Genomic DNA, 11,390 nt, shown 5'->3' with positions numbered 1-11,390 from the left:
AATCGTGGAGGGGTGGAGGGATGGAATAGTGGAGGGTGGAGGATGTAAGGGGGGAATAGTGGAGGGTGTGGACGGGCTGGAATAGTGAGGGGGTGGAGGGATGGAATAGGAGGGTTGGAGGATGGAATAGTGGAAGGGTGGAATAGTGGAGGGATGGAATAGTGGAGGGGTGGAGGGATGGAATAGTGGAGGGGGTGGAATAGTGGAGGGGTGGAAATAGTGGAGGGGTGGAGGGATTGAATAGTGGAGGGGTGGAGGGATGGAATAGTGGAGGGGTGGAATAGTGGAGGGGTGGAATAGTGGAGGGGTGGAGGAATGGAATAGTGGAGGGGTGGAATAGTGGAGGGATGGAACTAGTGGAGGAATAATAGTGGAGGGGTGGAATAGTGGAGGGGTGGGAATAGTGGAGGGATGGAATAGTGGAGGGATGGAATAGTGGAGGGGTGGAATAGTGGAGGGGTGGAGGGGTGGAATAGTGGAGGGATGGAATAGTGGAGGGGTGGAATAGTGGAAGGGTGGAGGGATGGAATAGTGGAGGGGTGGAGGGATGGAATAGTGGAGGGTGGAGGGATGGAATAGTGGAAGGGTGGAATAGTGGAGGGGTGGAATAGTGGAGGGGTGGAATAGTGGAGGGGTGGAATAGTGGAGGGGTGGAGGGATGGAATAGTGGAGGGGTGGAATAGTGGAGGGGTGGAGGGATGGAATAGTGGAGGGGTGGAATAGTGGAGGGATGGAGGGATGGAATAGTGGAGGGATGGAATAGTGGAGGGATGGAATAGTGGAGGGGTGGAATAGTGGAGGGGTGGAGGGATGGAATAGTGGAGGGGTGGAGGATGGAATAGTGGAGGGGTGGAGGGGTGGAATAGTGGAAGGGTGGAATAGTGGAGGGATGGAATAGTGGAGGGGTGGAATAGTGGAGGGGTGGAGGGATGGAATAGTGGAGGGGTGGAATAGTGGAGGGATGGAATAGTGGAGGGGTGGAATAGTGGAGGGGTGGAATAGTGGAGGGGTGGAGGGATGGAATAGTGGAGGGGTGGAATAGTGGAGGGGTGGAGGGATGGAATAGTGGAGGGGTGGAATAGTGGAGGGATGGATTAGTGGAGGGTGGAATATTGGAGGGGTGGAATAGTGGAGGGGTGGAATAGTGGAGGGATGGAATAGTGGAGGGGTGGAATAGTGGAGGAGTGGAGGGATGGAATAGTGGAGGGGTGGAATAGTGGAGGGGTGGAGGGATGGAATAGTGGAGGGATGGAATAGTGGAGGGGTGGAATAGTGGAGGGGTGGAATAGTGGAGGGATGGAATAGTGGAGGGATGGAATAGTGGAAGGGTGGAATAGTGGAGGGGTGGATGAGTGGAGGGGTGGAGGCCCACATGGAAAAATACAACAGTTTACTATACAGTACTACAATAATTACAATAGAATTCTGTAGTAAACTGTAGTATACTGTAGAATACTATAATCCATTGTAGTATCCCTCGATCATGTGTAGTACATATTCTTGAATGTTATTGTATACTGTAGAAAACTATAGTAAATACTACAGTATTTTCCGCAAAGAAACACTGTAGTAATTACTACAGAATGTCTGCCATAAAACTACAGTCCTCAAAAACCCCACACATCTGAGCCACGGCCTGTTACCACCACTATCATCCAGAAGGAGAGGTCAGTACAGGTGCATCAAAGCTGGGACCGAGAGACTGAAAAACAGCTTCTATTTCAAGGCAGCAGACTGTTAAATAGCCATCACTAGCCAGCTACCACCCAGCTACTCAACCCTGTACCTTAGAAGCTGCTGCCCTATATACATAGACATGGAATCACTGGTCACTTTAATAATGGAACACTAGTCACTTTAATAATGTTTACATACCGCTTTACTCATTTCATACTGTAGTCTACTGTATTCTAGTTAATGCCACTTCGACATTGCTCGTCCTAATATTTATATATTTCTTAATTCCATTATTTTAATTTTAGATTTGTGTGTATTGTTGTGAATTGTTAGATATTGCTGTACTGTTGGAGCTAGGAACACAATCTGTCACGTCCTGACGATAGTAAGAGGTTATTTTCTATGGTAGAGTAGGTCAGGGCGTGACAGGGGGTGTTTTGTGTTTTTCTATGTTTTGTATTTCTATGTTTAAGTTCTAATTTTTCTATTTCTATGTTGTTGTTTTTTGGGTTGATTTCCAATTGGAGGCAGCTGGTCCTCGTTGTCTCTAATTGGAGATCATATTTAAGTAGGGGTTTTCTTCCTGGGTTTTGTGGGTTATTATATTTTGAGTAGTGTTTGTTTCTCTCTGCGTCACAGGTTTGTTGTTTTGTTAATTCAGTTATTTATGTATTGCAAAGTTTCACGGATTTAATAAAATGTGGAACTACAACATCAAGGCGGTGACCCGATCCTGTAGGTTCATGCTCTACAACATTCGCAGAGTACGACCCTGCCTCACACAGGAAGCGGCGCAGGTCCTAATCCAGGCACTTGTCATCTCCCGTCTGGATTACTGCAACTCGCTGTTGGCTGGGCTCCCTGCCTGTGCCATCAAACCCCTACAACTCATCCAGAACGCCGCAGCCCGTCTGGTGTTCAACCTTCCCAAGTTCTCTCACGTCACCCCGCTCCTCCGCTCTCTCCACTGGCTTCCAGTTGAAGCTCGCATCCGCTACAAGACCATGGTGCTTGCCTACGGAGCTGTGAGGGGAACAGCACCTCCGTACCTTCAGGCTCTGATCAGGCCCTACACCCAAACAAGGGCACTGCGTTCATCCACCTCTGGCCTGCTCGCCTACCTACCTCTGAGGAGGCACAGTTCCCGCTCAGCCCAGTCAAAACTGTTCGCCGCTCTGGCACCCCAATGGTGGAACAATCTCCCTCACGATGCCAGGACAGCGGAGTCAATCACCACCTTCCGGAGACACCTGAAACCCCACCTCTTTAAGGAATACCTGGGATAGGATAAAGTAATCCTTCTAACCCCCCCCCCCCCCCCCTTTAAAGGATTTAGATGCACTATTGTAAAGTGTTTGTTCTACTGGATATTATAGGTGAATGCACCAATTTGTAAGTCGCTCTGGATAAGAGCGTCTGCTAAATGACTTAAATGTAATGTAAATGTACAACCACGCTGCACTTTGGTCTGCTCCTTTAGACAACCGTGACACAAGCATTTCGCTACACCCGCAATAACATCTGCTAAATATGTGTATGTGACTAAAACTATATGATTTGATTACCACACCCCATCGGGCCTTATTGCTTAAGTATACTACAGTCTTCAAAACAGTACAGTAAATACTATACAGTATACTACAGTCTGCAAAAACTCTACTAAATTACTAAAGTATATACTACAGGTTTCTTTTACTATAGTATATACAGTGATTGAAAAAAGTATTTGATCCCCTGCTGATTTTGTACGTTTGCCCACTGACAAAGAAATGATCAGTCTATAATTTTAATAGTAGGTTTATTTGAACAGGGAGAGACAGAATAACAACAACAAAAAAATCCAGAAAAACGCATGTAAAACATTTTATAAATTGATTTGCATTTTAATGAGGGAAATAAGTATTTGACCCCTCTGCAAAACATGACAATTACTTCTGCACTTTTTTAATTTGTATTAGATTTTTTATAAAGGATCTGGTGGCCTATCTAGACATAATAATATGGACAACACTAAATCAATCATTAAATACCTCTGTAAAACTATTGAAGCTGTAATAATAATAAAAACTATTATTTTCTAAACCCGCCTCGTCTGAACCCGCCTCATCTGGTGATTTATAAACCTGAGTAGAGGAAAACTGGTAATCCTGAAAGGTTAAGGTCCTTCTACTGATAAAACTGAAGGTGGTGTAATCAACTCTAGTGCCTTAGTCTTAGGTTGAACCTGTATTCACAGATTATATGCATGAAGATGTCAAGTCAGATCAAGTTTATTCATTATTTTGCTAATTTAAAAAACAGTGAAAAAGAGGAAACCGGTGGATTTCTGGACACAGATTAGGCCTGATCCTGGACTAAAGCATGTTCAATGGAGATGATCCATTTTTGCTTTTAATGTCAGGACCAGGCTTAGTCTGTGTCTGGGAAACAGCCCCTATATGTTATTATATGTTATTATATGTATATGCTTTTACTTTATCCACTCTAATACATGAAACATTTGTGGGTGAGGACAGCTGTGCTGGAAGGACAGTTGATGTAATAACATCCACTATGATAATGACATTATGGGAACATACACTATGATAATGACATTAATATGAGAACATACACTATGATAATGACTTTAATATGAGAGCATACACTATGATAATGACATTAATATGAAAACATACTCTATGATAATGACGTTAATATGAGAGCATACACTATGATAATGACATTAATATGAAAACATACTCTATGATAATGACGTTAATATGAGAACATACACTATGATAATGACGTTAATATGAGAACATACACTATAATAATGACTTTAATATGAGAACATACACTATGATAATGACATTATGAGACCGTACACTATGATAATGACATTGATATGAGAACATACACTATGATAATGACATTAATATGAGAACATACTCTATGATAATGACTTTAATATGAGAACATACACTATGATAATGACATTAATGTGATAACATCCACTGTGATAATGACATTAATATGAGAACATACACTATGATAATGACGTTAATATGAGAACATACACTATGATAATGACGTTAATACGATAAAATACACTATGATAATGACATCAATACGAGAACATCCACTATGATAATGACTTTAATACGAGAACATCCACTATGATAATGACTTTAATACGAGAACATACACTATGATAATGACGTTAATATGAGAACATACTCTATGATAATGACTTTAATATGAGAACATACACTATGATAATGACGTTAATATGAGAACATACACTATGATAATGACGTTAATATGAGAACATACACTATGATAATGACGTTAATATGAGAACATACACTATGATAATGACTTTAATATGAGAGCATACACTATGATAATGACATTAATATGAGAACATACTCTATGATAATGACGTTAATATGAGAACATACACTATGATAATGATGTTAATATGAGAACATACACTATGATAATGACGTTAATATGAGAACATACACTATAATAATGACTTTAATATGAGAACATACACTATGATAATGACATTAATATGAGAACATTCACTATGATAATGACATTAATATGAGAACATACACTATGATAATGACGTTAATATGAGAACATACACTATAATAATGACTTTAATATGAGAACATACACTATGATAATGACGTTAATATGAGAACATACACTATGATAATGACGTTAATATGAGAACATACACTATGATAATGACATTAATATGAGAACATACACTATGATAATGACATTAATATGAGAACATACTCCATGATAACGACTTTAATATGAGAACATACACTATGATAATGACATTATGAGACCGTACACTATGATAATGACATTGATATGAGAACATACACTATGATAATGACATTAATATGAGAACATACTCTATGATAATGACTTTAATATGAGAACATACACTATGATAATGACATTAATGTGATAACATCCACTGTGATAATGACATTAATATGAGAACATACACTATGATAATGACTTTAATACGAGAACATACACTATGATAATGACTTTAATATGAGAACATACACTATGATAATGACATTAATGTGATAACATCCACTGTGATAATGACATTAATATGAGAACATACACTATGATAATGACGTTAATATGAGAACATACACTATGATAATGACGTTAATATGAGAACATACACTATGATAATGACGTTAATATGAGAACATACACTATGGTAATGACGTTAATATGAGAACATACACTATGATAATGACTTTAATATGAGAACATACACTATGATAATGATGTTAATATGAGAACATTCACTATGATAATGACGTTAATATGAGAACATACACTATGGTAATGACGTTAATATGAGAACATACACTATGATAATGACGTTAATATGAGAACATACACTATGGTAATGACGTTAATATTACAACATATAGAGGACAGAAATGTACAGAACATTATTTCTAAGGGATCTGACTAGAGAGAGTGACAGGTAGCACGTCTGCTTAGTTTCACTGCCATGTAGAGTAATGTACCCGACAAAACTCTATTAAAATGAATGACTCATTCAAAACCTTTACATGTTGAATTTTTCACATGCAGCAGATGTTGTGTCTACAGTACATCCCAAACAGAACCCTATTCCTTATGGGCTCTGCTCAAAGGTAGTGCCCTAAGAAGGGAGCCATTTGGGAAGCTGTCATATTCTAATCTAAACCGCTGGGGAGGGCTGTCAGAGGAATGAATCACTCCAATGCCAGCTGTAACGTTATGCTGTTGACTTAAGGGGAAGGAGAGTTGGCATTAGGGAAGAGATTACTGGTGTTACAGCTGCAGCTGATTCTCTCTCCTGGGTAAACACTCCTGCAAACAACTGGCCCTGGGTATGGGCGCGCGCACACACACACACACACACACACACACACACACACACACACACGTTTAATTACATTTCTGTCATTTACAGCCAATAATAATCATATGCATACGCTAAGTGGTCTGAACAGCATTTTATATCAGTCAATCAATCAATCAATCAATCAATCAATCAAATGTATTTATGAAGTCCTTTTTACATCAGCCGATGTCACAAAGTGCTATACAGAAACCCAGCCCAAAACCCCAAACAGCAAGCAATGCAGATGTAGAAGTTATTGAGTAAATATGGTGAGAGCAAAGGAAGAGGGGGAAGGAGCCTGTTGAAGTACAGATAGAGGGCCGTGGTGGTGTTGAGGTGCAGATAGAGGGCCCTGGTGGTGTTGAGGTGCAGATAGAGGGCCGTGGTGGTGTTGAGGTGCAGATAGAGGGCCCTGGTGGTGTTGATGTGCAGATAGAGGGCCCTGGTGGTGTTGAGGTGCAGATAGAGGGCCCTGGTGGTGTTGATGTGCAGATAGAGGGCCCTGGTGGTGTTGAGGTGCAGATAGAGGGCCCTGGTGGTGTTGAAGTGCAGATAGAGGGCCGTGGTGGTGTTGATGTGCAGATAGAGGGCCGCGGTGGTGTTGATGTGCAGATAGAGGGCAGCGGTGGTGTTGAAGTGCAGATAGAGGGCCGCGGTGGTGTTGATGTGCAGATAGAGGGCCGCGGTGTTGTTGATGTGCAGATAGAGGGCCGCGGTGGTGTTGAAGTGCAGATAGAGGGCAGCGGTGGTGTTGATGTGCAGATAGAGGGCCGCGGTGTTGTTGATGTGCAGATAGAGGGCCGTGGTGGTGTTGAAGTGCAGATAGAGGGCCGTGGTGGTGTTGATGTGCAGATAGAGGGCCGCGGTGTTGTTGATGTGCAGATAGAGGGCCGTGGTGGTGTTGAAGTGCAGATAGAGGGCCGCGGTGGTGTTGAAGTACAGATTGAGGGCCGTGGTGGTGTTGAAGTGCAGATAGAGGTGGTGACCAAGATCAGCAGCACTACTACCAGTCTGATAGTGAAAGCTGTCATAGGAGAGGCTGCAACAGAAACACATTTGATAAGGAAGTGGATTGATTATCATGAGATCCGTCTAGGGAAACTCTGACAAAGTAAAAAGTCTGGTTCGTTCTCAATTACCTGTGACAGTGAGGGAGAGGAGCTCACTCTCAGAGGAGATGTTATGAGACTACTTGGACTAAAAATATACGCTTTGTGACACTGTGAAGAAGCATTATGGCCATCATAATCCTATAACCCAGGCCTCTCACGTACATGCCCTTATGTCAGTCATCAGTTAAAAAGAGGGTGTCTTGTCCTGCTCCTGAAATCTGCTCCTGCATTCATCCCAGTCATCAGAAACACAGCATTGGGGTAGGTGCATGTCTGACATCAATGTGTGCACAATTACAATGATAATTTAATATGGTAATTAAAAAATATATGTATACAACGGAAATATACTGTTGAACGGTATGGTGTAATGGAATGTTTTGCCTTTTGTGGTAGGTTTTTGGGGTTTTGAAACTTATGTAGATGTCGTAAAAAGTTAGACTTTTGAATCATCTGTCCATAGAATATTCTTCCAATAGTATTGAGGATCATCCAGGTGCTTCCAGGTGCTTTTTGGCAAACTTGAGTCAACGTTTTGGACAACATGGGTCCCATTATGTCTGGTGAAAACCAAACACTGCATAGCACAGTAAAAACCTCATACCAATGGTCAAGCATGGTGGTGGTGGTAGTGTGATGGTTTGGAGATGCTTTGCTGCCTCAGGACCTGGACGACTTGCCTTAATAGAAGAAACCATGAATTCTGCTCTGTATCAGAGAATTCTACAGGAGAATGTCAGGCCTTCCGTCTGTGAGCTGAAGCTGAAGGACAGCTGGGTCATGCAGCAAGACAATAATCCAAAACACACAATCAAGTCTACATGAAAATGGCTAAAAAGCTACACATTTGAAGTTTTGGAATGGCCTAATCAAAGTCCAGACCTAATCCCAATTGAGATGTGGCAGGATTTGAAACGAGCAGTTCATGCTTGAAAAAGCTATTGAGTGTAAGGGGCCAATTACTTTTCACACAGGGGCATTGGGTGTTGCAAAACTTTGTTAATTAAATTTAAAAAACAAGTATGTAATTGTGTAATTTGTTCACTCAGGTTCTCTTTATCTAATATTAGGTTTTGGTTGAAGATTTGATAATGTTCAGTATCAACAATATAGAAAAACAAGTAAATACTTTTTCACGGTACTGTATACACTATGTGTCATGACAGTGTTATGACATATTATGACATGGTTATGACCGTATCATAACGTGTTATGACGCTGGGTGTCAAGTTAAGTGTTACCACAGAATCCTACCTGTGCTCCAGGACAGGACCATCAGTATCACTGCAGGTATCATATCTGTCTGTAACTGGGGCTCCACTGAGCTGTGTTAGCTTGGTGGCTGAAGAGTTGACTGAAGAGTGGAGTGGACTTGTATATCACCGCTTATATTTACATTGACTGGAGAGTGCAGTGGATTTATATCATACATCTTCTTGCGTTCTCATTTCCTCATGCTAATAACAAACCTACTGCTCTTACAACTGATCTGTGATCAGTGTTGGTAGCCACCACAGGAAACAGCTCACCAGTTTACCACTGTTTATTTTAAATGCTGCTACATCCTCTGCTGACGTTGATAGGAAGAAACACTGATCACAGATCATCTAGAAATGAATCAAGACTGGTGAGAGTATCTGCAGGTGTACCTATACAGTACTGTATGCAAATCTGTCCTTAACCTAGTCTACACGTCAATAATCAAATGAGAAAATCTGCCAATCAGATCTAACTTGGTCAATAAATAACAGATCAATGCAGAAACAGAGTGCTCCTTTGTCTTTATTTCTGGGATAGTCACCTGTTGAAGTGTCTGGGGGTAAGGAATGTTTCCTGGTCCCAGGTCTGTTTGTGTTGTCTGTCCAACTCCTATTATGAAATTGTTACAGTCGTTGGTGAGACAGCACCAACAGATCTGGGACCAAGCTACATCAGATGCTCCTTCTTGTGCATTTCAATGAACCGGAGTCTCAAATGCAGTTCACTACGATCTCCACCCTTTATGTCAATCCTGTGTGACGTAGACCTGACCAAGTACCCAATGGACAGACAGGTGTTGACCCTGCATCTGGAGAGCTGTGAATAGCCCACCTGACACACACACACACACACACACACACACACACACACACACACACACACACACACACACACACACACACACACACACACACACACACACACACACACACACACACACACGCAGACAAACACACACACACACGGGAGTGTTGGTCTTCTGAGAACATGTATTTATTAATGTATTTATCACAACCCATAAACCATCTCCAGGTAGTAGGAAATAATTCAGTAAAGTGCAAACATCAATCACAAATGAGGGTCTGCTTGTGTTAAAATACATGACCTGGGTACAGGCTTCGGAAAGCATTCAGACCCCTTGACTTTTTCCACATTGTGTTACATTACAGCCTTATTCTAAAATGGATGAATAAAAAAAAGTCCTTAGCAATGTACAGACAATAACCCATAATGACAAAGTGAAAACAAATAAAAAACAAAAATACCTTATTTAGATAAGTATTCAGCCCCTTTGCTATGAGACTAGAAACAGAGCTCAGGTGCATCCTGTTTCCAATGAACATCCTTGAGATGTTTCTAGAACTTGGAGTCCACCAGTGCTAAATTCAAATGAGTGGACATGATTTGGAAATGCACACACCTGTCTATATAAGGTCTCACAGTTGACAGTGCATGTCAGAGCAAAAACCAAGCCATGAGGACAAAGGAATTGTCCGTAGAGCTCCAAGACAGGATTGTGTCAAGGCACAGATCTGGGGAATTTTACCCAAAAAATTCTGCAGCATTGAAGGTCCTCAAGAACACAACTCCTCAGTAAAAGGCACATGACAGCCCGCTTGGAGTTTGCCAAAAGGCACGTAAAGACTCTCAGACCATGAGAAACAAGATTCTCTGGTCTGATGAAACCAAGATTGAACTCTTTGGCCTGAATGCCAAGCGTCACTTCTGGAGGAAACCTGGCACCATCCCTACAGTGAAGCATGGTGGTGGCTGCATCTTGCTGTGGGGATGTTTTTCAGCGGCAGGGACTGGGAGACTAGTCAGGATCGAGGCGAAGATGAACGGAGCAAAGTGCAGAGAGATCCTCGATGAAAACTTGCTCCAGAGTGCTCAGGCCTCAGACTGGGGGGAAGGTTCACCTTACAACCCTAAGCACACAGCCAAGACAACGCATGAGTTGCTTCGGGACAAGTCTCTGAATGTCCTTGAATGGCCCAGCCAGAGCCTGGACTTGAACCCAATCGAACATCTCTGGAGAGACCTGAAAATAGCTGTGCAGCAACGTTCCCCATCCAACCTGACAGAGCTTGAGAGTATCTGCAGAGAATGGGAGAAACTCTCCAAATACAGGTATGCCAAGCTTGTAGCGTCATACCAAAGAAGACTCGATGCTGTAATCGCTGCCAAAGGTGCTTCAACAAAGTACTGAGTAAAGGGTCTGAATACTTATGTAAATGTGATATTTCTGTTTTTTTATTTTTTATAAATTAGCAAAAATGTCTAAAAACCTGTTATTGCTTTGTCATCATAGGGTATTGTGTGTAGATTGAGGATTTAAATATCTATATATTTTAGAATAAGGATGTAACGTAACAAAATGTGGAAAAAGGAAAGGGGTCTGGATACTTTCTGAAGGC

The sequence above is a fragment of the Salmo trutta genome, chromosome 3 (assembly GCF_901001165.1).
Source record: "Salmo trutta chromosome 3, fSalTru1.1, whole genome shotgun sequence".
Lineage (NCBI taxonomy): Eukaryota > Metazoa > Chordata > Actinopteri > Salmoniformes > Salmonidae > Salmo > Salmo trutta.
The sequence above is the reverse complement of the archived record's forward strand: the minus strand, read 5'-3'. Positions refer to the sequence as shown.